The 26,914-nt window shown below is 44.4% G+C and overlaps 1 protein-coding gene across 10 annotated transcripts in view; it reads right to left on the reverse strand.

The window, feature by feature from the left end:
• fbrsl1 (fibrosin-like 1) overlaps positions 1-26,914 on the reverse strand; it is a 235,266-nt gene that overhangs the window by 113,157 nt on the left and 95,195 nt on the right. The window lies entirely within an intron of this gene.

The raw sequence follows: 26,914 nt of genomic DNA on the forward strand, positions 1-26,914 counted from the left end.
AGTTATGTAGAACACATACCAATTAAGCAATTCTGCTCAAATAAGAGGCCCGTGCACTGACATGATTATGGAGGCCAAGGCTCAGGGGAGGGCTGGGTTATCAGCTAAGGCTCAGGGAGAAGCAAAGGAGCAGGAGCCTGAACGAGCGAAAGAGTGGCGAGGGAGAAAAAGAAAGTAATTTATTAAGCCTAATACCGTGCGAAACGCTCCCGCGGTAATAAGACAGGGGAGATTGCCGTAATATCGAGAGCCATGCAGAAAAGGTCACTCGATATCTGTACCGCCCACTGGTGTCATGTTGATGGGAACTGTTCAAACAGATCCGATAATGCTCTCTCCATGATCATTCTGAATGAGGGAGTGAAAGGTCTAGTGTGCGCAAGAGAGGCAAAAAATGCACTTCATTTGTGGAACTGGTGCCTACCTTGGCGCTCAAGCATAATCTGAAATTCATATGTGCAGCATTTCAACTTTGCAAGCTGTCCATGAAGGGGAATACAATTATTTAATAATGAATGCTGTGGAAAGTGATAAATATTTTCTGGGTATTTACACACATGGGACACAATACAAAGGCTGCAATTCAGTCTTCAAATCTAAATATAGCTTGTAGTAGATGTATACACGCAGAACAATCCACTCACCGAAATTATTTTTTATTGCCAGGATTATCTGAATATCTTTTAAACATTTTAAAATGGATGACTCAATTCAAATGGCCTTCTTTTGACTGGAGCCGTACATAGGAATTGACAAATTGCCCTTTCAATTGTTCCATCTAGCCGCAGCCACCATCTTGCTGAGGGCAAATTTATGATCTTTTCTGATGGCATGTGACGCGCCTGAGCACATAAACCCACGTGTGCCCTGTGTGTTTCTATGGTAACGCCAACCATGTTAGGGAGCCTGTGCAGTTCAGTGCTTTTATTATTGCTATTTGGATGGCAGTGGAAGAAATGAAATGCAGATTGTGAGCACGCAAAGACACAGATGTTTCTCCCGTCGCCTTTTAATCTCATATTCCCTCAGCAATGGCAAGACACACAATCTTCCTTTGCCATCCTAATTGGATGAGATGAATTGCAAATAAACAAAGCAAAAACCCTCTGCATTCATACTGGACAGTTTCAGGATCCTCCACATTACAGCAGTTCATGCCTGGGCTGAGCTCTGATCAATTAAAAAGTCTGGGGCAGGTCTGAGGAAATGCATCTTGAGAAATCATGGATTCACCCACACACATAAATTAAGCCGAGGGCGTCATGATGATGGACATCTCTATTCTGAAAATGGTGTTAGCCTATACCAATGGCTAAGGTACTCTTCTCTCCTATAAACTCTGTGCTTCTTTCCTTTATCCCATACATACCGTAATCTCTTAAATGACCCAACAAGGCCTTTGTTTGAATCAACAATCTTGTTGCAGTTTTTCTAGCATATGGTTACTGACTGGCTATATTTACTGACTGAAAATTGGAAGAAAGATACTTCGACTAAGGAGCTGTTGAAACTGTTCTCTGGGTTCTATAAATGGATGTTAAGTCTTCTGTCTCTTTGGCTTTGGCATATTTAATGGCATGTGGCGAAAGAGCACGAGGGTTAGACAGAAATAGAAAGATGCAGGGCATCGAAGCTTCTGTACTGTGAGGGGAAGAAAACAAAGTGCAACACTAATTACCCAATTAATGAGCAATTAAGCAACAGCCTAATGATCTGTGCCTTTGGCTTTTTAATGACGCTGTTATACTGACAGCCCTGTTAAACTCAGTGGTTATAGGCACATCTATACGGAAAACAATCACTGCACGTTTAACCAGCTAATATTCACCAGGCTAATCTATCTAAGGAGACACCTACACATTACATACTGACTGATTTATTAAACCATCGTGACTACTGTTAGAAGTCTTCATCAATTATAAAGCTAATAGTTCTGGAAAGGCTGATGTTGACAGAGTCAACACTCTGTGTGCTGAAGTAATAACGGCATGCAGTGGAGAGTTTATTCTGGGGAATATTCACACAAGCCTCAGACAGAAAGAACAGCATCAGTTTTGGATGCAAATGGGAGAGGAAAATGAGGGGGGATGTTTAAAAATGCTTTTTCAACTATGAGCTTTATTAGCTCTGACTAATTTCCTTCCCTAATTATATCCTATTTGAGGAAATTTCCCCGCAATTAATAATGCACATAGAGTAATTAGCAACATCAATATTTATAAAGCATTGGATTCTCCATTAGGCCGGGCGTGGTTCTATGGGGGAAGGAGATTACATTTTATAGGTTATTACGTTGCCAGACAACCAAAATAGTGCCTGGAATCAAGCACTCTTGCACTGCTATTTTGAAAATTGAAAAAGTGGTCTTAAAGGTACAGTGTGTCATTTTGGTTGGAAACGAGTCAAGATATAATGCTCAGAAACATGGCAGAAACATTACTTGCCCACAATTCCTTCCACAACTACACAATTAATTTCAAATCATTAGTATGTAGAGATCCAGGTAAAACAAGGCAGATGGGAAAGAGCAGGAAGTATTAATTGAGCTGTCAAACGATCAGAGTACAGGTGGATGAGAAGTGGGGGGAAGGCTGCTTGAGCACACAGGCTTCTTCTTCACCACCGCAAGAAAATCCTCCAGACCGCAGGTGGTTTCTAATTACTGCCAGACTTAAAAACAACCAATTTCCAGTCAGGTCACACTTGGGTCACTTTCTGGCTAAATGTAAAAGAAATCTTGTGTTTTGTAAACAGACGCTGTGAGAAAAAGCTTAGCGTGATGACTGAAGCCCAGTTTGGTCTGCTCTCAAGAACAGACCTAAAACTCAAACAGTCGTCAATGGTTTGTTTTGTCTTAAATAGCTGTAGAAGTGTAAATATAATTTACCCTTGAAAGGCCCTTGACTAGATAAATATTTCTAGATCGCATATCTAGACATGAAAAGGTAAACAGAACAGGACGTTACATGGCCTAACATGGATTAGTACCCTGTCTATAAACACAACGTTGCACAATATCTTGGCACAGATAACAGGTTTTAACAACTCCTTATCGTGCAGCTGCACAACTGCGCAAACACACTGCATGGACGGTGGGATCTCTTTTAAGTTTTTAGCACTTGCGTGCACCAGGCTAAGAACCCTACGGCCGCTTGGTGGAGCACCGCGTCGGCATCCAACTTCAGGTGAGAGCCACTCCAGCTTTGCCACAGGGCCCAGTGTCAACAGGACAGAGTGCAAGTGGGGCCGGAGAGGCAATCAGGGCCCCCGCCGTCTGGGGAGAGCGACGGAGTAATCTGGGCTCAGTCCACATCTAATGCACATCTCCAAGAGCAATGGCTCGCTAAAGAGAGTCCCTTGGGCGAAAGGCCTCTCTGCAGCCATCTGGAGTCGATCTCCAGCTCGCCGCCCCGCTCACTCCCTCCCTCCCCACCGCCGTTAGACGAGAGACAAAATGGCAGTCGTTTTTCTTCCCCTGTCCAAGTGCAGGTATGTAAACAATTAGAATTACTTTGTCCTGCCATGTCCCATTGATTTCTTTGTCTCATTGCCTCTAATCAACTTACCCAGCGTTTTAATTTTCTGGGGCCTCACGCTGTTTGTGGGTGCGGGGGGTGATTCATGTTTTATGTTCAAATAAACGGCAAAATGTTATTTCTTAATCCCGGTTTACGGCTTTGTATGTCTTTGCCTCAAATATTCTCCCAGACAACTTATAAAAAAGAGAGAGTTACTGCCCTTTCAAAATATAATTCAGCATAATAGCTTATGGCTGACAAACTGCCAGGGAAGTAAATGGTGCATTTCAGCGCACCACACAGAGAAACTTTTCGAGAGCTGATGAGGGTTGAAAATGCCTGAACCTGTCCTCGATGATGGATTTCAAATAACAATAATAAAAAAAAGGTCAGCTTGGTGCTTTTAGCGCAACCGAGCACTGGCCAAATAGGGCCAGACCTATAAAAGGGAGCGGGGACATGCCTTGTTTTTAAGGAACACAAAAAGGCCCGACATGGCAGGGGGACGGCAGACACACAGCTTGGGCTGGTTAGCAGACTGTTTTAAATACCTCTCGCAATGTGAATCCAATTACCAGCAGCCTTTGTTTGCGCAGACAAAAGCAGTCATGTTCAAGGTTCTGTGCCGGTTGGAGTTTAATCACTTCTCCCAGGAGGGGAAGAATGTGGGAGCTACACCTCAGGTTTCAGCCCAAGTCACTGGGTCATGTGTATGTGTGCGTGCAACAACTTGTTGCGGGTGCCCTTACGTGCTCAGGAAACTGAAAGTTGATGAACACATGCATTTCTGATATAGGCCATTGGAAAACAAGAGCAGGGCAAACTGTTCCATCCCTCAGAATACTTCATGCACATTATATCATGTAGACTGTGTGAAGCAGTGGTTTGATTTTAATGACTGCAGGGACTGCGGTCGACACGGCAAAAATGCACAGTTGCAGGTGCCAGATCAAAGTTGCTGGGGGTTGTGAACTTGCTTCAAATGCTCTAACGACTTGTGCCATTAGAGAAACATGACCCCCACCACCTGTTCATTAGCCTAAAAATGAAAGTGCACGGCCCTGACCACCATCTTAACACCAGGACTCCAGCGAGAGGGGGTCAGAGGGAGGGAGGGGTAGACGGGGAAAAGGAGGAGGTGTGTTTGTGTGGGGTGGAGGGTGACGAAGGAAGAAGTCAGCAAAGACCACCCTCGTTTTCCTCTGGATGGCTTCGGAAAAGAACCTCCTTCTAACTGCCCCCCCCAAACCCCCCCCCCTCCTGTTTTGGTTGTGGCACTGACTGTTTTGCCCCTAATGAATTCCAAAATGTTAAGATTTGCATTTCAATCTGGAAACCTCCCTCTCTGTGCCTATAAAGCACCCCCCCCCCCCCCCCCCCCCCCCACCTCCCAGCTCTAAATCACATTAAGCATGCAGCAATCTTTTGTACGTCCCCGCAACAATGTAATTGCGGTTCCCCTCTCCATCATTATGCGGAACGTTTTTGGCGGCCTGTTTACAAGCTAAATAAATAGCTACACAAAACATCTGGAACCACAAAAGAGACCTTAAGTGGGCCCTCAAAGAGAACTGCTCACAGCACAAGCCCTGGGCCATATTTAACCCTTCGGGAGGCTGTGGCAACCACCATGACATCAGAAAGCAAAATTAGTTTAATCGTCCCCTTAAAAAAGTAGAGAGAAGTGCATAGCATTAAAGCCCCTTGGAGGCACAATTAAAGTAAGCAGATTGAATGATTTTAAACACCGATTCTGGAGCTTGTCTGTTGATGCATTACAGGCTTTCAGGTAAAGCAATCGTCCTTCTTGGTGTTTAATATTGTGAGGGGAACACACTGTTTTTTTATTGCTTTCATAGCATTTAAATCAGAGCATGGAGATTGATTTTCACATACTGTAATGCAAACAGTATGTGATATGTGTGCTTGTAAAACGCACCACCATGCTATGCTATTAATGGGTGGCAGTGTTCAGATTCTTGGACGGCTTTAACAACCATGGCTAGACGCCTCCACATTTCACACCCTCCCTCAGAATGCATATTCATTTCATGAGAGGGAAAGGATGTGAGACAGAGAGAGAGAGAGAGAGAGAGAGAGAAAGAGAAAGAGAGCATGGGGAATGAACCATGTTTCTTCCAGGAAGCTGGAATGTAAATAAATGCAGAGCTCGCGATTCAGAGCAACAGCCGCAAACATCACCGGCATGTCCTGTATCGCAGGAACACGTGAATTCAATATGGACTGTGTGTGTGAACTTAATGGACCGTGGCCTGATTTTGCAGCCTCAACCTGGAGGTCAGAAACGTTTTATGGGGTCATCTCCCCACCCCCCCATTTTTTTTTTTTTTATGATACCACTTTCCGATGACAAGGGCTGTTTTCCCAAAGCAGTATCCTGCGCCACAGAGGCTTGTAGAGTACGCTCCCAGTTCAGTTGAAAAAGGCACGCAACTTCCTCGAGGGAAATGTAGACAGGGAGGAGGTTATGTGTCTGAAGGTTGGATAAATATTGAATGAGGTCCTGGAGGCAGACAATGCAATAACTCATAACAGTGGTATATCACTGTCTAATGCTACAACAGCCGCTGTGGATTTTAAAAGGACAGCCATAAATATGCTATGTTCACATCCAAAGAAGAACTTTATATCCCTAAGTGACCATTTAGCCTAAGTCATATACACATAGCCTATAAGAGGTGTTTTAGTGTCGTACAGGTTTCCTTCACAACTGTTCTTTCTGAATATTAACATTAAAAAACTGAAATCCTAGTATTACCTTTTTACCTTGTTTTGACTGGGTTAGTCCATCTACACCATCATAAACCTTCAAATTCCACATTTGATTACAACTGTCATTACAATAAGATACATAAACTGTTACGATCAGAATGACATGAGTTATTCTATCCTCATAGTCTGTCTTTCTAGCTTGATAGGTTTAGCCTGAGGATATTCAGGCTTCATGTCAGAATCATAAGCTTGGCATCTGTCCAGCTTTGCTGTGTTTCTTGGCAACTCTTGAAAGACTTGTAGAATTACTGTAAGTAGGTAAAATTCATTTGTATATTGATTTTGCATTTATTGAAAACTGCTGTATTCACAGTCTCTAAGGTACTGGAGATGGTTAAAGCAGGCCTGTCATCAGTTTTTCAAATGTTTATACTGCCCCAGAAGTTTTAGGCTTTGGACAACAGCCCAAGACCAACAAACCCCAAGACAAATTAAACAGAAACTGTGCATCCTGGATTGTCCAGGAATTATTTCCTTCTGCAATCCTGTGGCTTGCAAACTCTACTTTGTATATCCTAGGCAAGATATTACAATGTGTGGGAGGGAGAGAGAGAAATATGAAGAAAAAACATGTTCATCTTTAAGGCAGGCTCTGATTTAGCATTTTGTGTAGGAGGAAAAGCCCTTCTCGCCTTGACCCTTCCCACTTCAATCCTGCAACATTTGGATGATCTAAGAAGAGGTTAAACCCAAAGGCATGAGGAATATCACTTCTCTAAACAAACTTTGCAACAGCACAAGAACAGTACATCTGCAGACGGAATAAATATCTAACCAGTGACACGCAGGTGGGAGGCCTCTGACATAATCCCTCATCATCAGAGACAGGCAGCTAGTGTTACAAGGGTGTTCTAAGGAGATAATTATATTTATATATAATTATAACACATTCATTACTCTTAGAGAAATACAATAATGTGTATGATTTCATGTGATGTTTGCCTAAGAGAATATTATTATTGCCTAAGAGAATATTATGGTAAACGAAAAAACGGCCTCATCAAGCACAGATATTTTATGTATGTATTGTGTTCTAATATAGTACTATATAGCAATGACAAATAAATTGATATCTATCTATGCCTATGCCATGGATACAGCATAGTATAGCCATTAGTTTAGTATAGTCATTAATGCGATAATAGTTAGTGCGTTAATAGTTAATGCGTTGCTTACATTTTATTTTGTAATATTGCCATTTGTATGGTAGCAAGTATGTAGAAGTGGTAATAAAAAAAAGTACTGTACGTAGAGGGCTAGTTTGCCTGGATTAAAATGCTCTTTTGCTCTCTCCTGACCCTCTCTCACCTCTCTCTGATTGGGTGCGATCATCTGAATGAAGCTGGCGCAGTCCAGCACGAAAATGGCTGCAAGGTAAGAGAGAAGGGGGAAATTTAATAAAGTGCCAATGAGATGGAGCGAAAATATGAAATCCATGCGCCGAGGAGATCATCTTTCATGTCCAAAATGAAAGGTCACTGCTGCAGACTCGAAGGCACAGGGGGCTACGAGCCAATCGCCTCATGTCTCCACCCTGTCCCAGAGAATTACAGCAGCTGTTAAGTGCACATAATGAACGCCGTAAACCCGCTCTATAAAAAATGGGCACGGTGCCCGGAGCACGGGGGGGGGGGGGGGGCCGGAACTGGATCCAATTCCAGCCAAGCAAGGCCCCCCTTTTCTGCTGGGAGATGACCGCTGATGTGCGAGCACCCCCCTGCCGCCACTGAGGACTCGCCTCCACATCATTAATGCGTGCTAATATTTCAAAGGGAAGAGGTGCGCCCAGCGCTGACCGATATATTAAAAATCAAATGGTGTGACCTTGTTAAGACTGATCGCTGGTCCTTCCCTCCTGGGTGCCGTGTAGCGGCCGGCAGCATGACTGCAGCGCATTAAAGGTAGAGCCTTTTAAAACGCCGCTCATATACTGGGTACAGAGGTGTTGAGGGAGACAGAGAGAGAGACAGAGAGAGAGAGGGAGGGAGAGAGCAAGGGGGGCGTTTAATTAAAGAAAAGTAAGCTGTCCTTTTTATAGAGCGAGCCGGTGTCAAATTGCTCGATTGGGTAAGTAAGTGGAAATGAAGTCCACCTGAAAGGCAACATTAATCTTCCCCCATGTCCACTTAACCTCTACCGCTGTAAAACCAGCGAAGGATACAGTGTGCTTGGTAGGCTACAGGAGGACTGCAAATCGCACTGAACCACCAAAACAAAGCACTTTACGCTGCAACTAGACCTTCTAATACATTCACATGTGGCATAATGTTTAAGCGACCGCAGTGACTCAAACCATCCTTCCCCCTCGTCTGTCTAAATGGATTACTTTAATGTCTTTCAAGACTCGTTAAAATATAGAGCACATTCAAAACATTTGCGGACGAATGTAAACAAAACCCTGTGTGATGCCGCTCCAAGTGCGGAGCTCTATCTGTCCCAATCCACCTTAAGACCGCTACATTCCTTCCAGATGAGGAAGCCTGGCCAGGTCACTGTTGTGATTTATAGCGCAGTAATTAGCCCCAGATGACAGTGATGAATGCACTACACTTGCACCTTTGTAGGCCGGCTTGTTAAGGAACATCTGAAAAGCAAAGCAAAGCTATCATTTAGGAGAAAGCTCTTAATTACCCAGGCACCATTATGAATGTACTACCAACAGACGGCCAGCTGTTTTGACGCGGGGCTCGGGGGTGGGGGGTGGGTGGGTAGCGGTTGCCGGAGACGAAAGCCTCCCGCAGATGTGAGGCGGAGATAACAGAATAGAGGACTCAAGGACATTTCTGCCGCACCTATGGCAAGGGGAAGGAAAAAAAGGAAGGAGTGGAGAGGCTCCTTTCTTGCAGGGTAATTGAAGATTGCTTGGGTCAAAGGTGCAAGTGCTGAAGAAGTGGGCTCGGAAATGTGGCGTGAAATGAAATAGATTTTCTTTTCTCAGGGACTTAAGCGGAGCGAGGATGAATTGACTCGTGGACATATCTCTCCCCCTCCCAGTCGCCGCTTATGGTTAAAAGGGCCGCTTTCACCGTTTGGCCTCGAGAAGCGAAACCAGGTTCCAGCCGCCGTGCCCGTGTGCACTACCCCAACCCCCCCCCCCCCCCCCGTCCATCAGATGACCACAGCAGTTCTGGGGTCTTGCAGTCGAAGCACAGCACAGCATAGCGTAGCGCAGCCCAGAATAGGAACAGGAAAAGCTCTCCTGCTTAAAGTAGTTCCTTATCCATCAGTGGCCATTGAGCAAATGCTGTGTCGGCACTCGCATGAAAACCGCCCCAACTGAGTCACTTCCTCTGCTTTAAGGGCCGTGTCCCTGCTTTGACATGCAGTATCCTGGCGAGACAAGAGGCTGGGCAGGGGGGTAGGGGGGTGTGGTGGGGTGATTCAAAGCACACTTCCATCATATGCTCCAACTGTTGGGGAGGGTTGACGGCGTCAGTTCTCTTATGTGACATATTTATTTTCTTAACCCTCAGCAGCAGCTTTGTCTGAGGCCCAAATTAGAGTTTCCTCTCAGGAAGTAGGACTTGAATGTGGTCTGGCTCTCTAAATATTTAAAAGGGCTGGTCATTTGGCTTTTGTGATACAAAATGACTTCCCCTCCAGTTTAAAATCAAACAGCCAATTGTATCTTCAGGTAATTTAAACAGACAAAAATGACATTATGCTGTGGTTCTTTGTCAAAGGAGTCAGGGTCTTTGGCAAATACAGTAGATGTTCTGTAGTTTGTAAACATAGAACACAGAACCTATAAATGCTACATGAAGCACAAATGATCACAACACATGATTTTCTGAGGTTGAAAAAAGTTGTTTTTGTCAGTCTGTTCAAAATTTGCCAGTCTGTTTGGTGAATGAAACCGTGTACTGATACGTCCCCATTCCACAGAACGCACCATGACATCACACAGAGGCATATGGAACATAGGCCAAAAATCTTTCAACAACATTTTTACATTTGTGATTTATATCTGATTGTCATGGCAAAACAAAGCCATCAAATGGAGAATCAACACGGGATTATTTTTAGTGCACTCTGGGGAATTACTCAAGGTAGACAACGGCCACAAACTGTGATAATTACATGGACTTTGACAAGCATTCAAAGCCATATGTTAGATATCGAAATGGAAATTGTATGGTAATTGTGTTATTTATGGCTCAAGAGGAAAGGCTTGTGTCTTGATCACTCCAAGAATGGAAAAGTAACCGTGTGCAAATTAGCAAGGAAACGGAGAGGAACAATATCTTTAATCTCCTAGCATAAAAGCAGATAATACCAATAATATAAGTATGGTGACAGGGTAGTGATTTCACTAACAGTATTAGAGTGAAGTGTTTTCAGATTATGTAGTCAATTTCAAATGTGGAAATGTGACAAATTCAAGGGCAACTGTGGAAGTTTGTTACTTACGAATTTCACTGATCATGAAAATGATCACAGGTCACACAGTTTATGGATCGCACTTCAGCTTTGTACGAGCTACCCACACCAAAATATTCAGCTTTAGAAAGCACTGTAACGAGACGAAATTGCCTTACTCAGCATGTTCAGAGAGAGAATCCCCAAACTCCTCTTTAGTTTACCTTGTTTTTCATTTAGTGTTAACTCCTGGTGCAGCACTTGATTCAACAGCCTTGGAACGGGTTCAGTCCATCGGTCTAGAGGGGTCAGGGTGCCCCATTACAGATGCCTCTCTTAGCGAACACATTTTCCACCATAATGGCTGATGATAAACAGCAAACACTTAACAAGGGCACGTAGCCGGACATTTTAATAAATGTGCTGCTGCTGCAGCAGTTACTGGTGTGTGTGTGTGTGTGTGTGTGTGTGTGTGTTTCATTTTTTAGGTGTGAATTAAAAAGAGAGATTGCCGTGGCTGCTGGCACCACCCTGGGACTGCATTTCAATTACAGAGCAGCTCTCCCTCCCACCCGGGCTGCCAGCACTCAACAAGAGTCCATTACAGGCCCAGTGCTTTACCATTTCCCCCAGACCTATCATCAGAGCAGGCAGGGGATTTTTTTTTGTGTGAGTGTGTGAGTGTGTGCAAGTGCGGTAAATTTGGCCTTTCTCTAAAGACCTGCAGACACGCACTAATGCACATATATGTACACACACACACAAACACACACAGACACACACACACACACACACACACACACACACACACACACACACACACACACACACACACACACACACACACACGCGTAATCCCAAAGAATAACAGCATTAGCATCACTGATTACGCACAAACACCCACTGTCAACGTGTTGCGCTAACACACAAACAGCCCAATTTGCATCTCATTCCATCTATTGCCCCCTCGAGCAATGGACTGTCAAAACCAGTCAAAACAATGGCTGAGCAGGAGAGGCCCGAGACAGCGCAGGAGGTCGAACTACTCTGATTGGCTCGAGACAGAGATTTCGAACCTGTGCTACAATAAAGAGAACAGTGGGGGTTCGGGGGACAACAGACTAGGTTCTACACCCCCACACTCCCCCCACTTCACTTAGGCCTAATTTTCCCTCTAGATGACACAAGTGGCCTTTTCCCATAACGCATTGCCTGAAGGAAGCCTCTCTGGTGCAGTCGCTGTATAGAGTCTGAAAGTGTAGCTCCATCCTTGTGTAAAGCGTTGTAACCATTCTCTGGTTCTGATGGGACCTGAAACACTTTGAGAGCAGCTTGGGTGAATAAGTGAGAGCTTCCCCATGTTATTGTCCTTCCCTGTGATTGGCCATGTCCCAAACACTGTTATCATTCCCTTTGTGCACACAAACCCAAAGTGCCTGCATGCTGTTCTCGGCTGTCCCTAATTGTAGGCGTCCTGCAAGGTTGGGGGTAGCGTAGGGGTTTGGAAGGGTGATCGGCTTCGGGGTTTGTGGAGAACAGCAGGACGTTACATCAGCCGCGTGGAGCTATTTTCTAGCTCGTTCCCGCTCTCCACCCATTTATTCTTGGGGCTTTAATTGCAGCACTAGCTCATCTGAACTCGTGTCTGAAAGATACTGCCTGGCATTAAAAATGACAAAGGATTGATACACTTTCACATATCCCAATCCGACGTGAAGGATGGTTATTACTTATTCAGGGTTGATGCACAAATCTAACACTTTGTGCAAGGAATGTTAATTATGCATATAGTTCCCATTGCTACTTTTTTTTCCAGTCAAAAGAAATTTATAGCTACACATAATTTAATTAAGGTAGGGTTTTGGAAATGGTGCTATACTTCACGAGTTCACATACTTTCATGCACTAAGATTTCTTTATAAATCTAATACAAATTAACAATGTGTGTGAAATACAGAATATGATATGTTCTATATCTGATGTCAAGGCTCATTTATTTCAGCTCTAAATGTGTCACCTAAATTAAAAGAAATATATCTTAAAAATGTCCAATTTATCTTGCATATATTTCCTAATCTCAGTTTTTCCTCATCTTTGCACAGTCTTATATTATAATATTAGAGAAAAACACATTAGAACATTCAAAATTGATTTGCGGTGTGGAGCAGCACATACAGTACGACAGCGTACTGGCAAAGTTGCCTATTAGTTCCTCTTCAACTCAGTGTTGACAAACACGGACTTGTTAACTTGCAATGTGCTCTCTTGTGAGGTAACTAGTGCTGTGTTCCCCTGTCACAAAGAAATAATTAAATAAGCGAAGAAAAAACGGCACAGTTAATTTCCAGCCATGTCTGGATGGAATAATAATATGGCATTAGGCTCGGATGCATGGAAATGGGCAATACCTCAGCTCCAAATTAAAGGAAGCGGCGTGTTCACAGTTCATTACCACTTCCCTTCTCTCGTTAATAAAAAGCTGCACGCTATGAATGTGTCAACAGGGATGTATTTTCATTTACACAGACCAAAGAAAAAATATATTAACAAAATTAGAGCCAGAGTCATTTTAAAGTGTCTGATATTTGACTTGATTGGATCCAAGGGAGGGGAAAATACTGTAGTGCGTGTGTGTGTGTGTGGGGGGGGGGGTTATAGAGGGTGGATGAGGGGCTTGCAAAGCAGTGCGGGCATATCTTTCGACCCTGTAATAAGCCGTGTGTTCTGCCGAGAATGTTCTAGAACAGAGGTGAGGGAGAGGCAGAGTCTTTGTGACTCCGAATTTCATGATGTTTCAGGCTGCCTTTCCCACCCCCGGCCTCCTCGAAACGAGGAAAAGTCAGCCAGTTTCATACAGTTGACAAAGGAGCCAGGGGAAGGTAGATTTCATTTCTGGCTTTCTTTAGGCTAACACCAGTTATTAGCTGAAATCAAATGATCCTACAAGTGCCACGGGCGGGCAGACAGCAGACAGGGAAAGAATGTTGAGATTCCATTAGCGGAATCTAAAGGCGTCGATGAGAATATATGGGCGCCATCAAGTCAAGAAGTTTCTGGCACTTGAAATTAAAAGTATTTTTCATCTCCGGATTCGCCCCTGCACTCTGCGACAATGCCTTTGGACCCGTGTCAGATAATGGCCTTGAAAAAGCACAGGAGATGGAATTCAGCTGATTAATTGTTATCGTTCCAACACCCTTGACAACGATATCTCCCTCATGTCTGTAAGAACTTACGGTGTCAATTAAACGCACATCAAGGAACACAAGTTAAAATGGTGGACAGCCCAAATGACAAAATGGTGGCCTGCAGATAGATTGAGAGAACACAGGAACAAATCCAATACACCAGCCATCTAATAAGCACACAATCTAACCAACTAAACACTGCACACAGTGAAATGTGTGAAGGAGATGGCCACAGCCTCTGGCTCAGCACCCATTTCAGAACACAGATCTTCCCACTCGTGCAAACAACTACATGGCCAAGAATTGTAGGAGGAAATGACCACTAAACACCCCCCCCCACACACACACACACACTCACTGGGCTGACAGCTCTCTGGTAGAAGCGAGGCCCTCATTAATCCAGACAAGACCAGCACCCATTTCAGAACACATTGCCGTAGGCTGGTGTCTCTCCTTTCCAATCCCCACCGAGCCCCAGTCTTATCTCCCTCCTCCACAAAGGTGGATGTGCCGCGATCCATTGTCAGGCTGTCTCCCCCATCATCTGCTTTCCAAATCAGGCAGGTTGGCTGCATTGTGCCGACTTCCCTCCACAATTAGGACACAGATTACGCTGCTCCCACTGAGACTGCTACAAATTGCTGCTACCTAACAATGGATGGCATTTCTGTCCTGCCATCTCTTAGTTCGGACAATCATTACCAAGGAAACAAATAGACAGTCTAACTGAGCTGAGTATCTCAGTCTGTGAAAAACACAAAATATATCTTGTTTATGTTTGTAAGCATAATGAGCAATGGCAGTTATGTTGTCATTGATTTATTGAGGCTGATCAAATTACCACATCAAGCCTTGAACAACCTGTCCTTGTAGGGAAATAAAACTATAGAGCCAAGTTTGTTTTGATAGCAGAGAAGAAGTAAATAACTGTTTGTATATGAACTTAACCACCTTAATGCAATTAGTCTATATTTTGCACCAGCAGATGCAGAATGAATGGTTAAGGTAGACTAATTCAATATGGCGGTTCTCCAATGGATCTTCTTCCAGTAGCAGCAACTGGAATCCATGCATTTCCACTGAATTATTTTTGGAATCTGATCCCTTATCATACCTGTTCATTCTTACTCGTCGCTCGACTTATCGTGACTAAATTCAAGATGGCTGCAAACTCTAAACTTCGTGAAGATACTGTCTGTATAAATCGTCTTGTAAGTAAACTACCACTGCTTTTTCAAAGTTCTCAATGTCTCGTTTTAAATTTCAGGGCCATCGGAAGTCTACCAATGAAGTGTGGAGATACATTGAGCCTCGTAAATGGTGTAAAACAGTGATTTATTTGCATGGCTAGTCCGATGCCGAAGCACCACCATTGAAAAAGCTGTTGGTAGCATCGGCTAACTAGCACCAGATTTTGGAGTGCAGGGGACAAGCCGAGGTGGGCTATGAGACATACGTTCACACTCGTATCATGTTTCAACACACTTTAGGTCAATATCACACCGGAATTCTCCTTTAACTTAAATCTACTTTAAATTTAACACTTACACAATAGTAGACTCATCTCTGACAAAGTGTTTAGGCGTCTATAATTACTCTAAATTAGCAGATTAATTTCGGAGGAAATACAGCTATTCAAAAGTCAAAGAGCAAAACAGCACTAATTTGTCCCGCTGTATCTTTATAACACTGGAAGCACAAGTAACACCTGATAGGCTTTCCGTTCAGCAGCAAAGGCGCTTGTTTGCTTGGTGAAAATGCCATTGTCAGCTCTGTTGTGCGACAGAAAAGATGTCAGGGGTTTCAAAGAGAGGACATCCTGTCAGGAAATTGTCCCACATAACAGCACACAGAAGAAAACATGCTAATCTTTTTGTGCACAGCGAGACATATGATCCAGCGCAAACACACCTTACCTCCACTTTCATAGTCTGCACATCAAGTCTACGCGGATGTTCATTTACAGACAGACTAAGGTTTGTCTGTGTTGAAATAAAAAATAAAAATAAAAAATGAAGTGGAGCTCAGGCCAACGAGACCAATAGACCAACGAGAAAACTGTTACAGTATATGTGCTGACATTCTAAAGGCATACAGAATCTTAAACGTTTTTGTTCTACTAAATACACCAGTTCTAAGAATGCTGGAATGCACTAGAATGAGATCATCCAGGAACAAAATAGAGCATCATAAATTCTTACCCCAAATGATACGTGAGCAGCAAAGTTTAAGCCCTCTGTTATCGGGCATGTTCCATCTTACATCATCACAAAACAATCAGGCATCTCCAATTATGGGTCATGATAATCTGTGATAATGCCCAAACAGGGGAAGATAAGCTGACAAAAATACGCCACAGTTTACAATCCACAAACAAGTGGGTCCAGGCTCTTTCTGTGCAGCATGAGGGGCCATGCTAGTTTTGCATTGACGTTTGATATAATCTCTGTGTTGTACCACTGTGTGTCCCTATGGGACTGTCTAATGGGCCATTTTAGGCCACATTAGTGCCTACGTGGGCCTTGGCTCATCATATGGTCTCATGGGTGAAACTGAAATACTAAAGCCTAAATGTGTTCAGCGCCATTAACAGAAAGGGATTCTTGTCCTTTTTTCCCCCTCGAGTGGCATTAACATTAAAGATTTAGTGTCTTTTTTTATGCCGATATTAAAAGTAGCCACGAATGTTGGCCGCTAAAGTCAGACAACATGGCGGCTCGATGACAGCTTGAATAAAAACACTGTGCTCCACAATCACCCTATGTGGCTCTCTTTGAAGACGATTCCTCATGTTCATGTTGATAAAAAAGGTTCTTGAAATGTAAGTAAACACAGACAAATGGCAACAGTGGGGAAGGACAGGCGTGGTTATCTCGCTGGGAGCGTGAACAGCACATGCTGCTATGACCCCTTGGCCTGCCTTTCACGCCTCAGCCCTCACAGACACCTGCACGAGGCTCCTCGCTCAAGCTCAACCTGCAGCCCGCAGAGACGTGTCAATCGAAACCGAGACAACACCTTGTTAGGCCCCCCCCCCCCCACACACACACACACACACACACACATTTCTCAAGAAAAAAAAAGAGGTGAGATTTTATCCTACTACATGTATCTGTGTCGCTCTAACCGCTATCAAGTTGTGAAATTTTAGAAAAGTGCAACGTGGGGGGAAATAGTGTATCACTTCAGCGCATTTTGTGGCGGACCTTTATAGTTGTGGGGGTGGGTGGCTTTTCTGAAACTGTGAGAAACTCTACAAAGTGCACCTCCGAGGCTGTTATAATTGCAAAGCCGGCGGTGGAAATGATCCACTGTGGTTGTTTGTTTTGTGTGTCTGCAAGTTGATGGAACTGGCTGATTGTGAAGTGTGTTTTGCATTTTTCAAAACGAGTGAGAAGGCCCGAGTTTGCATGTATTATTAAAGGTGAGAAAAAAAAAGGCAGACACATGATTGTTGTTCCCTACAAACATACCAACAATCATCATAACTGTTTTACGCCACACTTACAAAGCATGCATGCATACAAATTAATTCCTCCAGCACACCATTAGGAATCCATTCACCATAACAAATGCTTTTGTTGGACCAGTGCTTGGAGATTGCTGCCATTAATACGGTCTACTGATATTATGGGAAGAATTAAAATATGCAGATACAAGTAAGCAGAAATGTGCTATGTTTTTATTCATGTAATTATGTGTGGGCATATGTTGGTTTTCCAGCACGTGTGTAGTTAGCTGATACAGGAGTCCACTGCTCAGAGATAAATAAACATTAACACCTGAGTTAACACCTGTAAAAACATTGGTGTTCAATGGTAAAATAACTCAACTTTAATTGTGTCTATGTGACGGCACTGCATTCAAATCAGTCTTGGTGAAAGCATATGTGTTGTGTCACTGGGACTCTTAGCATGTCGGCCTCTGCTCCCATCTCCCCTGTCCAGACTGAGTGCAGTGCGAGCAGCAGGGCGGGGCCTCTAGCCTCTCTTGTGGCTTCGGCCGGCCCTGCTCGGCTCTGTCTGACGTGGCCAGCCCTGCAGCGGCAGCCTCCTTCCAGATACATTACCATAGCTGGCTGCACAGGGACGTGCGCTCCATCCATAATGTCATGGGCACTTTAACATGATGAAGCACTCGATGGCCCCGTTGGCACGATTCATTTAAATTACAGACCAGATAGGGATTGACATTTTGTGTGTGTGTATATGTGTGTGTGTGTGTGTGTGTGTGTGTGTGTGTCACAGCGACGACAAGTTAAGGAACAGATGTGTGATCTTTAAGGGATACGGGGGGCTTTTGTTTTGGGTGAGTGAGCAATTTTAATTTAATTTGAGATTTCTTTCAAGCTGCCATGGCCGCTGACAGGCCTTGAGCGAGTCTAAAAACAATAAATGTGAATTAAAATGGAGCAGAGAGTGATGAATGTGTTCATTACATCCATCAACGAGACGTTGGCAGCTGAATTACCCAATGCATACCTCCAGCCAATGGCATTATTTCACTGCTAGGTAAGGTTGGGCGGCCTGTCAGGAGACCCGACATTGGTGGCTCTGATAACCCTGCAGTGGCTGATGCAATGGTGTCTCAAAACACCGGGGTGGGGGGATGGGGGTGGGGGGGGGGGGTGATTTCCTCTCACCATATTTAGCAGTAATGGATGACTTAATGGCAGGACTTAAATGAAACCCTCTAATTGACTTCTCCATGTTCCTGACATACTGACATGTTGGTGTTGATATCATAGAGAGGCTTCGGCTGAAATATTTGCTATTAGCATTGCCAGAGTGTGCTGTTTGCTTGCTCTTGGAAACACAGCTCATCTTGACCCATGTATGCAATTTGTACTCATGCATAATACAATGGGGCGGGGCTGATGGCTGTAAAAACATGCAATGTGTTCTTTAGATGTAATTTGGGGGAAGTTAATGGGTATAAATGCTTAGCCCTGTGTGCACCGCCAAGGGAGAGCCTCAGGGGAACGCGATTAAACCACGTGTAAAATAACTTTGACCTAAGAGGGATCTGTGGTATATGGAAAAAACATGGCTCATGCATTTTAGGAAGGGGGGGGGGGGGGGGGGGGGGGGGTAGAGAAACTCCTTAATCTCACACCACCATGCTTAACGTGGGCTAGTGAGGTGTGAATTGTTTCAGGAGGATTTATATGTAATTTGCACATATGTAAAAGGAAGTCTTGAGGCAGCCACTGGGAAGTGTTCAGGAAGCGCGACGATCAGGGAAAAAGCTGAACTCCAGCTTTGGGATCATCTGTGGGATGTGTTATCTGCTTCAGGCAATCCATATTAAATAATACATGGAGATTTAAAACCGTTTGCATTTAGATGGCTCCTGAGCTGAACCTGTGAGGATACAGGGACTGAGTTGACTGTGTGCTATGTAACAACAACAAAAAACAGAGGAGGCCAAACACCAGGAAAGCATCTGACACTCTTAACATCAAACTAGTACAGTGGGGAGTTTGGCTGGCATCCTCTACTTTGCATTTCAAGACTACATAACAATCGAGTTCTGTATTTAGCATTCTCGTCGTGTACAACGTCCCCCACACCTCCCTTTTTCTTTTCCTTTGCAGTGAGACATTCTGATACCTCCCGCCTGATAAAACCTGGAGATAAAAGTAAAATCCATCTGTTTCCTTATTCCAGGCAGTCGAGATGTGGCAAAATTTATCACGGCCAGATACCGTGAGCGCATTTGCATACGTGCCGTTCTGCCGCATGTTGTTATCCCCGCTGCCTCTCACGCGTTTCCAGCCGAGACCCGCCGGGCGCCCCGGGTGACAACACGCCTCATGGGCAAACACACTTTAGAAGATCTGACGGCCAGTAATGGAAAGGGGAAAAAAAATTATCTGTTATTGTTATAACCTTCTTATACGCTTGATGTGTGCGGGAGAGCCAAATCAGTGTTGTGTCACCTAATCGGATTGCGGATGTGCAGGGAGAAGCCGTGAATGAGTGGGGGAGGTAATCGTCTGACAAAGACACTCCACTGAAAGTCCATTCATCTGGTGGACAAGGGGGAAAAAATGAGGTAACGCAGCATCATATTTGGAAGAGCTGCTTCTGTAATGAAATTGACCGTGAAGAAACAGTAGACGTCGAATGCGATGTATTTGAGGAAATACCAGGTGAAATTGCAACCACACTACTTCAGTGCTCTTTCTCAGATAGGCCTCGCGTGATGAACAGAAGCAAATGCTACAACCGAGAACAAGCAATAAACTGCTTCACAGGAAATTTCCTGTGCGAACAAAAAAACACCCACACATGCTGTGGGTTCACTTATGCAAAAGTAATGTGGCTGAAGGTACAACAGCACCAATTTCGTGTTAAGAGGGTTTCAAAAAACGCCTGTGTCTTTAGACAGCTAATTTGACAAGTAACAGTAGAGGAAGGGAGAGGCCAAGAGTGGGGAGAAAAAATGCAGTGAGCGAAAACTTATTTCCCACCGTGCCACTGCCTCCCTCTCGTCGGAAGCAGCTGGATTTAACCTTGAAGAGTAATGAGAACTGACTTGCTTAAATGTTAGCATTCTTAAATCATCAGGAAGTGCCTCGAAGGAGCCCATAATCACTGTGCCAAATTGCTGCGCTCGCTAATTTCATTTCTCCCCAGCATTTGCTAGCAGTTACTGTCGATTATTCAAGAACAGCCATTTAATGCGTCTGAGTCCCAGAGGTGCTGCATTAAAATGTAATAACTTGCAGTGTAAATGAAAACAAAAACCATTACTTTCTCTCTCTCTTTAGCTCTCTTTCTGTGTGTCTGTTCTCTCCCCACCCCTCCTCTCCTTTTCCTCTTTCCCTCGTTCCCTCCCTCCCTCCCTCGCAGCTTCCACCCGCCATCGTGGGAGTTGGAATCTAATTCTCGGCCCATCTGGCAGGCGTAATGAAGCCAGGCCGCGCCAGGACACCCTGCTGCCGTCTCCGAGCAGGAGACGAGCCACCAGATTGGCCCACGCAGGGCATTCCGAGTCGGAGTTGCCCAATGAGATTGCTTTCTCGGTGCAGCCTTGCGCCCTCACACTGGCTCCAAAACAGTGTTGGTGGTATCAGGCACTGGGAGAGAGGTCCCAAAGAGGCAGACGTGGAAGTTTTACTAGGCTTTTGGTGAGCACTCTGGTAGTAGGTGTTACCTAAGAAACAATAACAAACATCCTTTCCCTTATAGAGACTATAGAGGAAGTATCTGTTTTTCTAGATGGGAAAGCCAAGTCCACCTCTCTGCCATGGCATCAGCCCTGTGCAGCTGCTGAGGGGACCTGACAGCCCACTCCAGGGCCAGTGGCACTTGTAAGCGATGGAGATCGGGATGTAATTACGCTATCTTCTCCAAACACAAACTCCTCCGCAATCGCAGAAATCTGCCTGGCGTGTGCGCGAGCACGTAGGGGGGAAACGGAGCGCGAGGGGGGCCCATTTGCCCAGTCCGCCTCTGCACACTGGTCTCTGAGCACTTGTGGAGGAAAGAATGAGAGAAAGAAAAAAAAAACAGAAAAGAATAAAAGAAATGTAAAAAAAAAAAAAGGTGAAAGAAAAACTTCAGAGGCTGCGAGTGCTTAGCTTGTGCAGCAAGCCACCGAGACTCACGTCACAGGAAGTCTTGGTTGCACCTAGATGGTGCATCTGTTAGCCCGAGGGCCCAAACCGCAGTGGAAGGAGGTGAGAGGGAGTGATGGCGTGAAAACCGCAGCTTTGTTGCTCTACCTTTGTTTGGCTTTGTAGCTGCTGGAGGCGCTGTGGCTTGTTTAAAAAAAAAAAGAAAAACACACGACACCCGCCGGCCCCCCAACTGCTGCTGGGAGAGGTCTCGAGGGAGAGCACCACGCTGTCATTAACAGTCATTTCCCTCGCAAAACACAGAACAGGAACAGCGACATGCCTGATGAGACCGCTTTTCCTGTCATCTGCCTGCCTACCTGCATCTCCTCAGGATGTGAGGCTATGTGGTGGGGTGCTTGTGGTAGGGTTTGGGTGTGTATGCGTGTCTATATCTGTACTCATAGCAAGAGGGGGAGGGGGGGGGCATGTTTTGCATTTACAATGTCAGAGGTGGCAAGTGGAATCCAAAAAAAAAAGCAAAAAAAAAAAAATCTTGACAGAACATCAAACGAGTGTCTGCACTGACATGGGAGTCACAGCAAGCGGAGAGAAGCACTGGGTCTCAGATGGAAGAAATTTGTGGTTTCGTTGAGTGATTATAAGACGAATGGCAGAACATGACCTAGTTACTAACTTTGCATGCTTTTGTGAACCACATGCTCATACTGGAGAAAGCTGTTGGGTTTTTTATATGGTGGTGGTGGTGGTGGTGGTGATGGGGGGGGGGGACTTCTGGGTCGTGTTACCGGCAGAATCATTTTTGAGAATCAGTGTGCAAGATTCTTTAATCGAAACCTACAGTATGTCTCAACATGGTTCATCACTGCTTCCTCTGGCCACTGGAAAGAACAGAGCAGGTATTTCAAATGAGAATCTCAACAAGGGCATGATGTGCGTGGAGACTTTAAAAAGACCACTTTTTAAAAATGTAAATGTGTGTAGAATTTTGATGGTTCATATTAGCCTGGGAAGTTTCAAATGTGCCTACACACACACACACACACACATACACACACACACACACACACACACACACACACACACACACACAATAAATTATGAAATAAAAATTAAATAAAATAAACAGCAGGCATTCAAAATCCCACACAGGAATTCACCAGGGCCATAAAAGAAACATTTTAGCGCTAGTGTTAAACCCTGTCAGCCCCGGGCTCCCCCTAATTTCAGGCTTTGTTTACTTGGCGGTGGAGACTCTCGGGGCTCGGTGAGGCCTGCAGGCCTTTTGTCTCGCGGTGAAGGAGGTCTACACTTCGCCTGCAGCCATCCGCCGCAGACGCTTTTGTTCCTTTTTCTCCTGCGGAGATTTGGCCACGGGTCGCAGATTACAGGCTAACCCCAGCATCCCAACCATTTCCTGTTTTGTTACACGTTAAAATAAAAAAATAAAAAACTGCAGTTAGCACACCGGAGACCCAAGGGCTTCAAAGAAACGTTCTGTATGGCAGAGAAAAAATGGCAGACAGACAAAGCCTCTGAACTGGATATTGGAGATGGGAACTAAGTGATCTAATGACACCTGAGTGTATGCATGAAGATTGACTGGTCCTTGTAAATACTGTTCCGTAATGAATCCCCTAAATTGCATAAAACACAAGTGATTATTCTTCCCCAAAGACAGTGATTAGCCTTTCATACTCAATGGAGCGGTCGAAGGGTTATCCTCAGTCATGTGCATTCAAGACATGCCGCACATATGCATATACCTTTATTAATATGCCACTGTGCAATAAATCACAGTAATTTAGTGTGCTTCCTCCACTGCATAATAATTCCATCGAGGGGAGAACTGTCCAGGCCGCGACAAGAGGCAGCGATTTAGAATTCAGCAGGGGTGAAGATAGAAAGAGAGAGTCAGAGAAAAACAGATGAAGAGGAAAGAGAGAAAACGAAGGAAAGGAACTAGACAGGGGGTGGGGGGGGGGGGGGCACAGCAGCCGAAGCCATTTTTAATAAGAAAATACAGCTCTTCAGTGACAGTCGAGCTTCTCGACTTTATTGAGTTGCACATGCTATTAACCTCTCCTGTAAAGGCGGACGCCAGATGAGATTGTGCTCGACAGCAGGGAGGTAAGCGATCCTGATTCTCATCGGGTAGCTTCGCCGGTGCTCCCCCCTCGATCGCACAACCCCCCACCCCTGCCCCTCCACTCTGTTCCCCTTAATGAGCTTTTAATGTGGCCTTAAGGTTGGAGCAGGAAGCAGAAAGGAGGCCGGTCCGATTATCTGAATAAATGCCTCCGCTGAGGATCCAGGCAAACCAAGAGACATCCCTCACCTCTCCTCAAAGAGACGGGCACTGATCGCTCTCTCCCAATAGACAGACGCCTGTAATTGGAGCGTTAATTTACGATCAGGTCTTAGTTGGATAATGATATTGAGCATTGTAATTTGCTGATGCAAATTGTATGTTATAATGGACCATAAAAGACACAGTAATATCTAGGAGAATGGCCAAACACACTGAGCATTCATTACAGTGCTCATTAAAGCATTCAAGGCTGCGTTAAGAGCTTTTATAGATGGAAGTAGCATGTAATTGAGGCCTGATTGTGCCATAGCACATGTATCACAGTACAGGATTCAAATATTGGTTCATTTGTAGAGAGGCCAACTACAAACACATGTTATAGCGATTAAGAATTAGGTATTTTCCTTATGGCAGGTTGAATAAAAGAAATATATATCAAATAAACAAAGTACTTTGATTCTACATCTTTAAGATTCTTACATAAAAAGTGTTATAAAACACAAATGTGCTCTCTATATTGCATCCAATTATTGGATTCAATATTGTATCATTATTTTATATCACCCCATGAATAACAATCAAAAATATAATTCTCTAAATCCTTCTACACAATGGAGTTTAAATGCAAAAAACATTATTGCTAAATTTGATAAAAGCTTTTGAATGAGCATTAAACAGAAGCTGGAAATGTGGAGGGGCGATAAATCTTGGGTATGTTTAGTGCCCCTTCTCCAGGTGGCTAGCAGCAACGCTACACGCAAAGCAGTCGGCCTGAGGAGCAACTCCAAGTGGCAAAAGCAATTAAGAGTAAATGTGGAACAAATGAGGCATTCTAGCACTTTCTGTGACCGGGTCATCACGTGGCCATTTTATTCAAACGACCTCTCCAATAATACCCTTTGTGCTCTGCGGTTTCAATGCATCTCCATTGGAGGGAGGAGAAAGGGGGGTAGAGAAAAATATATGAAAAGAACCCGTTCAAGGTGAAAATGAAGTTTCCCCTGACTGCCTGAATGAATCTGGCCTCCACCATTGGGTTGTGCAGTCACTGGAAAGGATTTTTCAAACCGCCATTCAAAAGGGCCCCCAAAAGCCTAAAGCCTTTATCGGGGGGAGCCCGCGTGATTGATGTGTTGTGGACCCTGCTGTGGTTAACAGCAATTTTTATCTGTTGCTAGCGGCAACAGCCCAGGTCCCCGAGCGAGCGCACAGCAGCAGGGCCTCTGCTCTGAAGCGGGCCCGCACACGGGGATAAACAAATAGGTTTTTCAACCCCGGACAGCCCTCATGGCGCAAGCTCTGACAGACACAGCCCCACAGGAAAGGCGGACAATGTCAGTGCTTTAGCCCCGTCCTGCTGGGCTATTGGTTTCTTTTACTAATTTTCACTGTGTGCAGAGGCCCATGTTATTCGGACACCTGCGAGGCCCATAAAGGCACTGGACTTTGGGGGGGGGGGGGGTCACTGGATGGGATTATGGAGGGGATGCAAGAGGATATGGTGAAAGTCAATACGAGCTGAGAAGAGGTTGGGATTGAATTGCTGTGGTTGCAGGACAAAGGCTGTGCTCTGCTCACGGATCCAAAGGCCACAGGGTATTTCTCTACACAAGCTGTGACTAAACAACCTTTTCCATGCTCAAACAAAAAACCTACAACTCAGGCCATGTGAGGGACTTTGAGTAAACAAGGATGCATTCATTTCAAATGTAATCAAAGAAATCAGTGCTACTTTGTTAAAACAGCCGGAGCTTTTACAGTGCACTCCTGCAATCTTATGACATAATCCTCTCGACCGATAAGGACCTCCATTACAAAACTTCCAGGAAAGACAACTTCCAGGAAAACATCAATTTGGACCAAAGACAAAGGTTGTGAGTGCCAAATCAATTAAACAAGTTCTGTCCATTTTGTTTCTTTTCGAACAAATCGCTTAGTAAATGTTGTGCTTAATTGTGGATTAACCTAGCGTGAAACGCATGTACATATGCCAAAGCACGGTAATGAGAAACGGGTGTGTGCAGGGGAGCAAAACAAGAGAAAGAGGAGCAGCTGTCTCGTAGCGCTCTGGGTGAACCCAAACACACGCTTCAGGTTTCCACTTAAGCATAAAATAATGCAACAAACCTTCTCAAAACCCACACACACACACACACACACACACACACACACACACACACACACACACACACACACACACACGCTGATCACTTAGGTACATGCTCCAATATATCCTAAAGAGAAATATAAACAAAGGCTTGAACCTTAATGATTTTGACTACAGGGTTACGAATATATATATGTGTATATATATATATATATATATATACACTGCTCAAAAAAATTAAAGGAACACTTTGAAAACACATCAGATCTCAATGGGAAAAAACTCATGCTGGATATCTATACTGATATGCACTGGGTAATGTGTACTGGGTAAAGGATGCCACATTATTTTTTGGTAATGAAAATGATCAACCTACAGATGGCTGAATTCAAAGACCCCCACGAAAATCATTGAAAAAAGTAAAAAAAAATGATGCCACAGGCTCGTCCATTTTGCCTAAATTTCATTGCAGCAACTCAAAATGGTACTCAGTAGTTCGTACGGACGAGTCTGTTTTGGGGGTCTTCTCATTGTTGCCCCTCTAGTGCACCTGTTGTTAACTTTGATGACACCAAAGCAGGTGAAACTGATTCACAACCACCTCTGTTATGTAACTGGCCATACCAATAGCTTACACGTTTGATAGACTTTATGCTATACTCCTATGAAAAAGTGTTCCCTAATTTATTTTGAGCAGTGTATATATATATACAAAGCAAGACACCAGACTATTTTTCCATTTGTGCAATCTGTCTTGCCCTCCATGCTTTGTGGTCCCTGCACAGGAGATTGGCCGCCTAGATATGGCAGCTGAGATATTCTGACACTTGGCCATCTATTTCAGCCTCCGGCGAGGTGCGGTACAGAGGAGTGCTGCTTTTATCTGGGGGGCCTGGGGAAGCAAGATAAATCATCCTCCTCAGAGCCCATCTCCACAATAAAAACAAGCAGGTAGCGACTCAGGAAATGTGCGTGATACCGTCTCCGCGGCCCGGGTGACATCATAATAAAGCCGTCGGATGGAGCACCGACGATGGGCAGCGTGAGCCAATA

The sequence above is a fragment of the Alosa sapidissima genome, chromosome 8, assembly GCF_018492685.1.
Source record: "Alosa sapidissima isolate fAloSap1 chromosome 8, fAloSap1.pri, whole genome shotgun sequence".
NCBI lineage: Eukaryota > Metazoa > Chordata > Actinopteri > Clupeiformes > Clupeidae > Alosa > Alosa sapidissima.